Source organism: Bubalus bubalis, chromosome 3 (genome assembly GCF_019923935.1).
Source record: "Bubalus bubalis isolate 160015118507 breed Murrah chromosome 3, NDDB_SH_1, whole genome shotgun sequence".
NCBI lineage: Eukaryota > Metazoa > Chordata > Mammalia > Artiodactyla > Bovidae > Bubalus > Bubalus bubalis.
In genome coordinates this window covers 149,652,878-149,666,958 of record NC_059159.1, presented here as the reverse complement: position 1 = coordinate 149,666,958, position 14,081 = coordinate 149,652,878, and positions in this window count along the sequence as shown.

Sequence of the window (14,081 nt, the reverse complement as noted above, 5' to 3'; positions counted from 1 at the left end):
CTGAGTGAACTCTAGGAGTTGGTGATGGACAGGGAGGCCTGGCATGCTGCGATTCATGGCGTCGAAGAGTCGGACACGACTGAGCGACTGAACCGAGCTGAACTGAAGCGACTGAACAACAGCTTTTCTCTTTGACCTTCAGATAAATCATCTGAACTTCTAAGACTAACTTTGGAAACTTGGCATAACCTATTCCATCTGCCCTGCCCCATTTTAGTGCCCCTTTCATGTATTACTACATTCCAGCCCTGATCCTCCTGATGGCATGAAGACCCCAAGTCCTTTCTGCTGTAGGAAACTTGCATGTATTTGCTCTGCAGAAATTACCTTCTTCATTCTGTTTGTAGGGATATTATAACTATGACACTCTGATAAAATGGAGGGCCACTCAAACCCATTTATATAGATCCCTGCATAGTGTTTACCTAAAACCATGTCAACAGAAAGACATTTGGTCTTTTGCCAGAGATCAAGTGGGAGCTGGATGAAGTACTTGGAAGTACCATCTTTTCCTGGCTTTGGCTGGCATCCAAATGCTTCCTTGTTACTTACCACTGAGGTGCTTTACAGTTCTTCAACATTCTGGCTGCTGTTAAGATCATGTGTAAAGAAACTTAGTGTAAGAAGAGTAAAATTAATCAACATTGATCTGACATTGTTATTGATTGTCTGTAATGAGCTCTTCTTAGTTGGTGGCTAATTGCTGTAACAGTCAACCCCGAACTGTAGGCTCTTAATGCAATACAAATGTATTTCTCACATTGCAGTCCTGTGTGAGTTGGAGGGGATTCTCTGCTCCGCAGGGTCATTCAGGATCCCAGGGTCCTCCTATCTTATTTACCAGAGTTTTCTCCATTCATCTGGCAGATGGGAGAATAGCCAAGATTACATGTAGATTTTGTAGACAGGTCTGGGAGGGGGTGAACATCACTTCTGCTTACACTCTACTGTCTGGAACTTAGTTATGTGACTCCAAGGGAAGCTGATAAACACTGTACAGGTATGTGCCAGGAAGAAGAAGAGCACAGGTATTGGTAAGAATTAGCCAGTTTTGCCTCATCTGCCTAGTCTCTCAAATCCAGAAAACATCTATGGTTCAGATGTGTCAATAAACAGACAAGGAAAGAAAGGCAAATATAAGCAAATAGTCCAAAGCCAATGGAGAAGGCGATGGCATCCCACTCCAGTATTCTTGCCTGGAAAATCCCATGGACAGAGGAGCCTGGTAGGCTGCAGTCCATGGGGTCGCTAAGAGTTGGACAAGACTGAGCGACTTCCCTTTCACTTTTCACTTTCAGGCATTGGAGAAGGAAATGGCAACCCCTCCAGTGTTCTTGCCTAGAGAATCCCAGGGATGGGGGAGCTGATGGGCTGCCGTCTGTGGGGTCACACAGAGTCTAACACGACTGAAGTGACTTAGCAGCAGCAGCGCAGTCCAAAGCCAAAACTGTTTGCAGAAAGAAAACGCTATTTCAAAAGGGATTTTTCAAGCTAATCTGTATTAGTCAGGATAAGTTGTGGCCACACTCCCAAGACAGTGGTCAGCCCAGCTATGGAACTACAGCTGTTTCACTCTGCCATTGGGACGTGGTGCCCACAGCAAGGCACTTAGTCACAAAGTGCAGTTGCTGGCCTCCCTTGAGTCAGGCCCATCTGCTGGAGGGACATGGCCACCTAAGCATCACCCCCCCGCCACCCCACCAAGTGTGGGGGACAGGCCCCAAGCCAGAGAGAGCTGACTGGGAAGTCCCAGATTGGACATCTGCTCTTTTGAGAAGCCCTTGGGGTCGGGCTCACAGCCCGGCAGTCTCCTCTCCTTGCTTTCCCATAACAATAGAAGAGAGGATGCTTCCAAATGCTTCTGGCTGCCACGGCCAGGCTGTCTCTGTGCGAGGTCTGTGGACATCCTGAGGCTAAGTTGGGAGCCAAAGGCTTGCCCTCCGAAAGCTCTGCAGGGACCCTCTGGGTGAAAGCCGTGGTTTCCAAGGGGACAAAGTGACCTGCAGAAGATGTGTCCAGATGATGTCCAGATAAGCCTGGGCTGTGCCCAGGGGAGACCAGCTTGGAGAGAGCAGCAGCTTTGTGTATAAAGCAGGAGCCTGGCAAAGAAAACTGAGGCTGGCTGGCTTCCCTCCAGATGAATGACAGAGAGCAGTGGTTGCTATGCTGAGGCAGGGCTGTCTACACTGGCATTTTCCCACTCCACCTTGATAAGCTAGAGTTCTGGGAAAGTGGCTGATTTCTGCCTCAGTTTCTTCCCCCATCAAAGGGAGATAATCATCCAGAAGACTGTTAGGAGGACTAAGTGAGCTATGTAAAATGCCTGGACAGATCTTACACATGTGGGTGCTCATGGATGCCCATCAGTTGTGTAACTTCCTGAACGAGACTTCATGTACAACCTGCTGTGCCTAGTCACCCCAGTGCTGTCTCCGTGTGAGCTGCCTGCACATGTGCCCCTAGACCTACACTGTCCAGCACCCCAGTCACTGGCTGCATGTGGCCACTTGTATTAAATTTATATTTGTTAAAGTGAAAGCAGCCTGAAAATTAATTTCCTCCATGTTCAATAGTCACATGTATCAGTGGCTACTATGCTGCCTGTCACCAATACAGAGCATTTCCATCTTTGCAGAAAGTTCTGTTGAAAAGCGATGACCTAGTCAGAAGTTAATGGACAAGGACGTGTTGCTTATCTGCCTGCTCACCTGAGTCAGAGGGAGAGCGTTTCCAGGACACATCAGGGGCCACGGGGGTATAACTATCTCCGCCATATGGTCACAGAGGAGGAGGAGCCCCCTGCCAAACGCCAATAAATTGGAGACTGATGCTTGATGTGCCCTTGCCAAGTTCTGAGCCAATTTTGGGGAGCACAGTAGGGAGCCAGCTGACATGCAGTTGTTGTTCAGTTGCTCAGTCGTGTTGAACTCTTTGTGGCCCCATGGACTGCAGCACACCAGGCTTCCCTGTCCTTCACCATCTCCTGGAGCTTGCTCAAACTCATGTCCATCAAGTCGGTGATGCTATCCAACCATCTCATCCTCTGTCATCCCCTTCTCCTCCTGCCTTCAATCTTTCCCAGCATCAGGGTCTTTTCCAATGAATCAGTTCTTTGCATCAGGTGGCCAAAGTATTGGAGCTTTAGCTTCAGCATCAGTCCTTCCAATGAATATTCAGGACTGATTTCCTTTAGGATGGACTAATTTGATCTCCTCGCAGTCCAAGGGACTCTCAAGAGTCTTCTCCAACACCACAGTTCAAAACCATCAATTCTTTGGCACTCAGCCTTCTTTATGGTCCAACTCTCACATCCATACATGACTACTGGAAAAACCATAGCTTTGACTAGACAGACCTTTGTTGGCAAAGTAATGTCTCTGCTTTTTAATATGCTGTCTAGGTTGGTCATAACTTTTCTTCCAAGGAGCAAGTGACGTTTAATTTCATGGCTGCAGTCACCATCTGCAGTAATTTTGGAGCTCAAGAAAGTAAAGTCTGTCGGTGTTTCCATTGACATGAATTAGCACCAGCCATGAGAAGAAGCGATTGGGCTTGAGAAGTGAGATGGATCCTCTGACATAAAACAAGTCTATCTCACTTGCTGGCTTGTATTGTTGGGATTTAATTCATAACAGTGGGTCAAATATAAAGTCATTTCTTCTTCTTCATTTTTTTTTTTTTTTGCAAAATGGACTTTAATTCCAATCTCAGTGGTTCAGTTCCACAAGCAGAGCTCAGAACACAGATATATAAGAACGCCTCACAGTAATGGAATATTCCACGTGGACTCCTGCCCACAAGAGAATCCTGTTCTGCATCCTGACCCATTTCAAGGAGGTGGGCTGTCAAAGGACCTTTCCAGAAGGGAGTGAGGCCGTGGTGGTGATTCTAGTGGTGGTAGGGGTATTGGGGAGTCCTCCCACCAAAACAAAAAAAACAAACAACTTCCACCTCACATCTCCCAATGACAAAAAAGAAACATGGTTTAAATGATCAGGAAGGCAATTTACCATTCATTTTGGTATTGAATATTTTGCACAATTACTCAAATTGCAAATGTGTGAAAATGTTGCCTCCTATGAAGTAGAGAGAAAGGGGGTGCATAGCACTTCCTTGAAGTGGAAGAGAGGAGAGAGGCAGAAGGGACAAAGGACAGAAATAACAATAATAATATAGCAAAAACAGACCATAATTATGAAGTGAGTAAAATATGTCAGACCCATTTCCAAATAATAGACGTGTATTTATGCATCCGAAACTGACAGCAAGTCCCTGGGGTAGGTATGGCTACTACCTCTCTTATACAATGGGGTGACTGAAACAGACAGGTTAGGTAACTTGCCTGAGGTCACATAGCCACTGAGAAACAGAACTGGATTCAAATGTAGGTTTGGACTCTGGAGCTTGAACACTTGTCCACCTGCTCCATTGCCTGAATTTTCATCTTCTGTCCCTCAGAATGCCTGGAAGGTGTTCACTTTTCTGAGAGACGTGTTGGTAGACAGGTGCCTCACTCGGTGAGCAGTATTTATACTAGTAGGTTTTATGTGTTTTCATGTTTATATCAGAAATCATAAACTGGTAGCCCACTGCCATCATTTTTTTTTTTCTTTTCATTTCTTGGTCTAAAACATTTTGGGATAAAAAGCAATATTTTAACGAGGCATGTATAATTTTTCTCACTTCCAGGTTTTCTTAAAACATAGGCATCTCTGGCACTCCTATGTCCTCCTTTCCTGGTGGAATTGTGGCTCAAGGGTGCCTTTAACTGGTGTGTTCCCTTCTTCTGTACCCCTAGTCACTCATACATTTCTCCTGTTGTCTCTCTTCTTTTACAGCATTTTAGAGTTACAGTTGACATATGAATAATCACAGATTTTTAAAGATAAATTTTGGTGGGTTTTGAAATATGTGTGGCATAGTCAACGCAATGGACATGAGTTTGAGCAAACTCCGGGAGATAGTGAAGGACAGGGAATCCTGGCATGCTGCAGTCCATGGGGTTGCAAAGAGTTGGACACGACTTAGCAACTGAACTACAAATACATCTGTAAAACTATCAACTCCACCAAGATAACAAATACAACCACCATCCCCAAACTGTCCTATGCCCTTTTGTGTCCTTCCCTCCCACCCCAAGGCAACAACTTGTGTAATTTTGGACACAGCAGATTATTTCATTTTCTCTAGAATTTTAGGGAACTAAAACCATTTAATACATATCCTTTTATCTGGCTCCTTTCACTCAATGTCACCACTTTGGGATACACTCACTTTGTTTGGTGTGTCAGTAGTCCATGCGCTTCTATTTCCTTTTGATTGCTGAGCTGTATTCCATTGAGTGAACATGCCACAATCTGGTCATCCACTCTCCTGTGTCTGGACATCTGGGTGGCTTCCAGTTTGGGACTCTCAAATCAAGCTGCTGTGAACATCTGTGTGAAAGTATTCCTGTGAACACAGCTTCCAATTCTCCCGGGTAAATATATGGGAGAAGAATGGCTGAATCACATGGTAGGTATATATTTAATTTTTTTAAAAACTGTCAAATTATTTTCCAAAGTAGATGGATTGTGTGTGCATGGCAGGCACCTGCTGACATTTGCAACATCCCTCCACCAGCCCCATGATTTGTCTGAGAGTTGTCTCATGACAACTCTCATGTCTGTGAGCACAGATGTCAAGAGTGAATGCCTATAGAACCAAAGGGGATTCTTGTTGCTTTTACACAGAATACTATCATATTACACTTATGAAGAGCTGTATGATGTTCAAAGACCTTTCAAGTAGATTATTTAATGTGATCTAAATCATGATTGAATGTAGGTAGAGTTTTGATTTCATGTACAGTGAGTTTCTTCCTTACAACAAGACAGAAGCTGGGCATGTAGCAACAACTTTCTGTGGACACATCAGAGAACTGAGGTCACAGGACAAACATCATTCTGAAGACAGGTGTCTGCAGGGAGACATAGCAGCTAGACTTTGCTTGTCTCGGGTAGAAACCACCAGAGAAACCAGTAGAAAAGTAGACGTGTGGCTGGATCGTGTAGATTAGCATGAAAGTGTGGGTGGGGCTCCTGGGTGCTGCAGGCACAGATGGGTTCCTACCTTTTGCTGAGCAGAATCTGAAATGACAAGAAGTAATGGCAGTACCACAGCTTCTGGGGCCGAATGGGGTCTTGTAATGTGAGGTTGCCTGCAATTAGAAGGATCTATTGGGTCCCAGCAAACAGCTGCTCAGGAATTCTGCTCCTTGGAGGAGAAGGTGACATTTGCTAGAGACTGGGTGACAGTGTCAGCTGTCACTCAGTACAGACCACAGATGTATTTGAAATGTGCTGATCAACAGACACATATCCAGTTTACAGACGTTGGAGCAGGAGACAAAGCATAGGGCAGTCCGTATATTTAACACACACGCGCTGTTGTGAATATGCACTCACTTCAAGCACTCTGCCAAGGGCTCAGATACAATGGTGACAGACATCTTTATAGGTCATTATCAACAACGGCGAAACCACTCAGAAAGGACCTTGCTTTCAGATCATTCAGGCCTCATAGAGGAGAGGATATCTGACTTTTGCCATTTCTAAGAAGAATTTGCAAGAGTCAGCTGGCGAGGAACTCAGAGGGAAAACGGGAAGGGAGCAGGGGAGGGCCCTGGATCAAAGGCAAGAGATCAGAAGATGTAGGTATTACCAGGTTCAGGATGTTGGAGCAGAAAGTGTGTGTGTGTGTGTGTGTGTGCATACACGTGAACATGTGTGCTTGAGTGTAAGGAATTCTGAAATTATCCAATTCTCAATTAAATCATAGCACTCAGGAGGTATTCTTTTGTGATGGCTGGATCCTTTGGGAGAGCCCAGGGGTAAAAGTTGTGCAAAGACATATACGATGAGCTCCTGGGGTCAGGTGGGGCTGCTTCTGTTGCATAGATCTGAAAACTGAATAGCTGTTCCTCCACCTAGGTTTGTAAATGACACCGTGTCTTGAAAAGATTGTCATTAAAAACTCAGAATATAATCAGCACTAGTCTGCCCACCACTTGGTTTCATATGAACTCATACTTGGCCGTTTTTACTTTCAGATGTTTTCCTTTTGAGAAATGAAATGTAGCAGGCAAAACTGACCCCACCTCTCCTCCATGGGTGTAATGTGCTTCTTGCCAAGTTTTTATCCCCCACATGTAACAGTACTGTAGCATGTTCTTTACGTGTTACACAAATGGTACCTAAGTGTAAGTCTTGCTCAGCTTGCTCTTTCCACTAAGCTTACACAGAGATTTCTCCATGTTGGCATATTGTTTTTTGTTTTGACTGATACAAATATTCCATCATGCAACAATAAAATTTTTGTCCATAGTTTCCCCTACTGAGGGATATTTAAGATGTTTCTCACATTCCTGTTATTTTCAAAAATTCCTGAATGACTCTTTGTGGAATGTGGGCATGGTTAGTGTCCCTTTGGGACACTGGCTCTCAAACTTGGCTTCCACTTGAGTCAGCTGGAAAGCTTAATAACACCCATGCTTGGCCCTTACCCCAGAGTGCCTGGAGCATTCTGTATGGGGCTGTTGTCAGAGGCCACGTAGGACCAAGTGGACCCTCAACCTGAGGGGGGGGGAACCTTGGAAGATCTGGAGACTCGGGAGACAAGGTGAAGCACATCAGTGATGCTGCAATGCAGCTCCCAACCCACCTATTCATGAATGTGAATGGGGCCAATGCAAAATGAACATGCCCATGTCTCAACCAGGCAGTGTGTGAGTATCCAACTCCTGCCTGCTTTAATCCCCTGACATCTCTCAGTACTGGCTGCTTATGGCTCTAGGAATGACCAGAGTGATTTTATTGTGTTTTCTGAAATCCTGAGGCAAAAGCACATTTGTGCCACTCTGAGCAGTGGCAGGTGTGGATCTTGGTTGACTTCGAACTGAGACTGGTCCCCATGGAAGGTAGAGAGGAGGAAGGGAGGAGCAGAGGGAGCAAAGGTCATCTTTACATCAAGAGTTCTTGGTTTGGCACATGTGGGTATCACACCATCTCCAACAGAACATCCCATACTGTCTAAAGTAGGATATGAAATGAATATGTGTACATCTGTATTAAGCTTTGGATGTTCGAAGGGCCAGGGCTACCAAAGTTAAGAAAGGCTGCTGATAAGGTGTCAGAGTCTAAAAGGATGTGCTCTGACCTCTGAACCCCAAACCAGTGCATCAGGTTTGGGTCAGGACTGGATGTGCCCTTTGTCCAGCACCTCACATATCCAGGATCTGACCTGCCTCGCGTCTATTTGAATACTTTGTGGTCATATTTCATTTAAAGATAGTTGACTAAACCACAAATTTAACTGAAGGTAATCCGAAGTTCAAGCTGGTTTTATAAAAGGCAGAGGAACCAGAGATCAAATTGCCAACATCCTCTGGATCATCAAAAAAGCAAGAGAGTTCCAGAAAAACATCTATTTCTGCTTTATTGACTATGCCAAAGCCTTTGACTGTGTGGATCACAATAAACTGGAAAATTCTGAAAGAGACAGGAATACCAGACCACCTGACCTGCCTCTTGAGAAACCTGTATGCAGGTCAGGAAGCAATAGTTAGAACTGGACATGGAACAACAGACTGGTTCCAAATAGGAAAAGGAGTACATCAAGACTGTATATTGTCACCCTGCTTATTTAACTTATATGCAGAGTACATCATGAGAAACACTGGGCTGGAGGAAGCACAAGCTGGAATCAAGATTGCTGGGAGAAATATCAATCACCTCAGATATGCAGATGACACCACCCTTATGGCAGAAAATGAAGAGGAACTAAAAAGCCTCTTGATGAAAGTGAAAGAGGAGAGTGAAAAAGTTGGCTTAAAGCTCAACATTCAGAAAACGAAGATCATGGCATCTGGTCCCATCACTTCATGGGAAATAGATGGGGAAACAGTGGAAATAGTGTCAGACTTTATTTTTCTGGGCTCCAAAATCACTGCAGATGGTGATTGCAGCCATGAAATTAAAAGACGCTTACTCCTTGGAAGGAAAGTTACGACCAAACTAGATAGCATGTTGAAAAGCAGAGATATTACTTTGCCAACAAAGGTCCGTCTAGTCAAGGCTATGGTTTTTCCAGTGGTCATGTACGGATGTGAGAGTTGGACTGTGAAGAAAGCTGAGTGCCGAAGAATTGATGCTTTTGAACTGTGGTGTTGGAGAAGACGCTTGAGAGTCCCTTGGATTGCAAGAAGATCTAACCAGTTCATCCTAAAGGAGATCAGCCCTGGGTGTTCATTGGAAGGGCTGATGCTAAAGCTGAAACTCCAATACTTTGACCACCTCATGTGAACAGTTGACTCATTGGAAAAGACCCTGACGCTGGGAGGGATTGGGGGCAGGAGGAGAAGGGGATGACAGAAGATTAGATGGGTGGATGGCATCACCAACTCAATGGACATGAGTTTGAGTGAACTCTGGGAGTTGGTGATGGACAGGGAAGACTGGTGTGCTGCGATTCATGGGGTCGCAAAGAGTCGGACACGACTGAGAGAATGAACTGAACTGAACTGAATTCTTGGATGACATTCTAGGTCCGATTTTTTTTTTCTCCCTAAAATAGGCAACTAGATTGGAAATTATAAGGGGAAAAAATCTTAAAGAACAAGTGTTTGGTGCCAAGCAGCGGAGCTGAAATACAATTTCACTTTCAGGACCAATTGTGTTTCCACCACTCTCCAGCAGCTGAGAGTTTATGCAAAGAGGGTGATGTAATGGCTCTGTCTTCATGGGTATCTGAAGATAAGAGAAAAACTGTCATCTCACATTGTCCAGCCTAAAGATGGAACTGAACACAGTGACACCAACTGTCACTGTTGGTGACAGTTTCATAGATTCATAGACAATTTCATAGATTCACAACAGACTCGACTGAAAAGAGTGTTAGGAAAAATCCTGACCATTTCTTCAGGATTGAAGATGAAGAAGGGATGAAGCACTCAGGTTTGTCTGAAATCATCAGCTCCACATGGCAGGGCTCCTGGCAACCTCTGCTCCTATGCTCTTGGGTCTCCTGAAACCCTGAAGACATTAGCCAGTTGTGTTTTAGCATGGTCCCCATTCTCTTCCCCCAGACGCCCCTGCTGAGCCAGTTTCACTCCTTCCTGTACCTGGGCTCAGGCCCACAGAACTGCAGTGGTGGAGGAATTCAGACCCTCAAACACACCTGGCTATATCCCTGGGATGGGTATGAGCAGGGTATTTAATCTGCAGAAAGTCTCCTTCCCCCTGTTCTATCCATGCTCATTCCAAATATTAGCATCTATAATTATTAATTGCTTCTAGATGCATCTGTCTTTCCATCACGGGTTGAACTATGTCTTTACAAAAAGGGCTTGCAGGAGTTCTGTTCCCCGGCACCTCAGAATGTGACTATTTGGAGACAGTTTCTTTAAAGAGGTAACTGAGTTAAAATGAGGTCATTAGGATGGGCCCTAGTCCAATATGATGTCCTTACGTAAAGAAGAAATGTAGACATAGATATTCACACAGAGGGAGCACCACGTCAAGGCAGCAGAAATATGACCATCTACAGACGGAGGAGAGAAGACTCAGGAGGACTCAGTCCTGCCCATGCTGTGATCTTCTATACTCCAGAATTGTGAAAGAATGTATCTCTGTTGTTCATTCCCCAGACTGTGGTACTTTGTTATAGCAGCCATAGCAACCTCAACACTCCTTTACTGCATGGTAATCAGTTTTTGTACCATGTGGGCTCTGGGTGAGGTGACAGCCGAAGTGGGAAAGGCTGGGATCTCCTGGAGGAGCAAGCTCAAGGAGTCACAGTACCTGTCCAGCTCCGTTCGGACTCCAGGGCCAAGTTGCTGCCAAATAAACACAGGTTCCCCAGGTTACCCTCTGTTGTCCCTTCCCCAAGTGTTTGCTGACTATAGAGTGGTCACTGTGCTCCTTAGAAAGTTCCAGTTGATGCTATATGCCTGTCTGTCCTTACATTTAAAAGGCACTTTAAAAACCATCTTGTCCAACTCCTTTAATAAACAGGTTGGAAACCAATATAGGACCCTTACCATGAATTTGCTCTTGGAAACCAATATGGGACTCTTACTATAACATTCTCTACAAAGGCCCACATTCTTATGCTCCACTTCTTTGTTTTGGCAGAAGAAAGATCTGGTAGATAACTTACTTATCTTTTACAGCCAAGCCACGCATGATCTTACAGCACTCTCTTTCAGCATCTTACAGCACACTGCTTTCCTTTGCATCTGACATCTCCACCAGAGGTCCAACAATGACACAGAGATCAGTTTTAGTGGTGAGCACAGTGGTAGCTGAGCCAAGATCCTCAGGCCAACCTGGATGCTAGGGGCATATTCCCAGATCCCCTCCTTCCTCTCTGAATGCTCTCTTTTTGCTGGGAGCCCTTGTGCCTGGATTGCTAGTAATCCTAATAATGCTACTTGGGTCCTTCAAGCCTCTCTCCAGGGGTATGACTTGACCCCTGGTCTTCCCCACCTATAACCATAGCAACACACACACACAGACATACACACACATACTCACACACATGTGTGGATACCTTCTTGCCATAGATCAAACACAGCCAGAAAATAATAAATGTGTGTGTATGTGTATGTAGGCATTTATGTGTCTTTTAATAATTGAAATGATTCATATAAAAGGGCTTAATTATTTCAGGAGCTTTTGTATATAAAGGCTTCCCTGGTGGCTCAAATGGTAAAGAATCTGCCTGTGATGCAGGAGAATTGGATTCGATCCTGGGGTTGGGAAGATCCCCTGGAGAAGGGAATGGCTAACCACTCCAGTGTTCTTGCCTGGAGAATTCCATAGACAGAGGAGTCTGGCAGACTATAGTCCATGGAGTCACAAAGAGTCGGACACGACTAAGTGACTAACACTTTGTATATAAAGAAGTGAGCTAATTAACCCAAAGGATATTTATATAGCAAAAAAATTTAAAACTTACTCAGTTTAAACTGAGTTTCTGGCTTTTTTAAAGCAAAGTTTTATTTCATAAAAGTATCCTAGGTGAATATGTGAAATAGCAGAGTGTATGGAAAGAAATTAAATGAAGTGTGTAAGTTTCTCTCAGGCTTCCCCGGTGGCTCAGATGGTAAAGAATCCATCTGTAATACAGGAGACCTGGGTTCGATTCCTGGGTCAGCAAGATCTCCTGGAGAAGGGAATGGCTACCCACATTACTATTCTAGCCTGGAGAACTCTATGGACAGAGGAGCCTGTTGGGCACACTTCCTTCCCCCTCAGTTCTAAGGCCTACATTCAGAGTGAGTCTTTGAGGAAAACTTCCAGAAGAATGCTGTACACATGGCTGTGTGTAAATGCCTTTAAAATCTGTGCACATTGAATCATTTTATACCATTATTCATATGCCTTAGGCCTTTGTTTATTTTTTCAATAAAAATATCGTTGACCTCCATCTACATTCCTACATTCAGACTGACCAACATGTTCAATAAATATGTTGATAAATGGCTTAATTGTTATCATATAAAATGTGGAATGTTTTCTGGAATGGATTAACAGTTAATGGTTCCTGATTGATGGCTATTTAGGTTGTTTCTCATCTTTTTTGTTTGTTTGTTTTTGCTCTTACAGACAGTAATGGAAAACTATCCTTCCAAATCTGTTAGGCATAGTTTTTGTGAGTATACTTGCAGGAAAAATTCCCAACAGAGAAACTGCTGAGTCAGAGGAGATTTTCTTTTAAAACTTTAATGGATGTTGCCAAATCACTTTCCAAAGAATCACACTAATTTATATTCCCACAATCAGGTTAAGCATCCGCTTAATTCCCTATGGCTGCACCCATATAGTGGGTGTTACTCAACTTTTTAATCAAGGCCCATCTGCTGGTTAAAAAAAGGGATTTTGTTGTTAACATGTGCTTGTATTAAATCATGAATAAGGTTTACAATCTCTTTATTTGTTTATTAGCCAATTTTACATCTTATTAGCAAACTATCTCTGCTTAATTTTCTATATCATTGTTCATCTTTGTCATAGGGATCCATGTAAGCCCTCTGGGGGAAAAAAAAATTAGTCACTTGTCAAATATGCCAGATATTTCTTTCCAGATCATCATCTTTTAAACTTTGTTTTTCTACATGGAATTTAATTTTTTTACATAGTCTAAATTAAAAAAAATATTTTGCATAATCTTTTGTTTAGAGGTGCTGATTTTAATGATAGGAGAACTTGCTTTTAGGCTCATTGTCCAATTAATCCTCTTCCAATGCCAGAAAAACTGCCTTTTAATTAACACTCCAATACACTACTCTTTAATGATTACTGACTACTGATCTAAAATGACAGGCTTAAAAACAAAGATCATTGAGACAAACAAATTCTATATTAGAGAAAATGTTCTATCTGATTTCAAAGTTCATAGAATATGTTTGAAAGTAATTGCTGGAAATTAAAGGAGATGTAAACAAATGTAAAGACAGTCCATGTTAATGGATAGGAAGACTCAATATTTTAAGATGTCAATACTATCCAAAGAAATCTACAGACTCAGTGCAATACTTCTCAAAATTCCAATGGCTTTTTTTTGGTAGAAATGGAAAAGCTGATTTTCAAATTAATATGGAATGGCAAGAGTCCCCTGGAGAATCAAAGCAATTTAAAAAAGTTAAGTTGGTATACTCTCAATTTCAAAATTCAGTGCAAACTTTGGTAATAAAAATAATGTGTTACTGGCATTAAGAGAGACATAGAGAACAATGTAATAGGATTGTGAGTTCAGAAGTAAACAGACACAACTATGATCAATTAATTTCCAAAAAGAGCACCAAGTCCATTCAAAGGTAAAAGAATATTTGATTCAAAAGATGGTGCTGAGACAACTACATATTTACATGCAAAAGAATGGAGTTGCACCCCTACCCCATACCATATACAAAAAGTAACTAAATGGATTAATGTCCTAAACATGAGCTAAAATCATAACTCTTAGATGAAAGCATGGGGTAAATCTTCATGACTTTGGATTTAGCAATAGATTTTTTAGATATGACACTAAAAGCATAA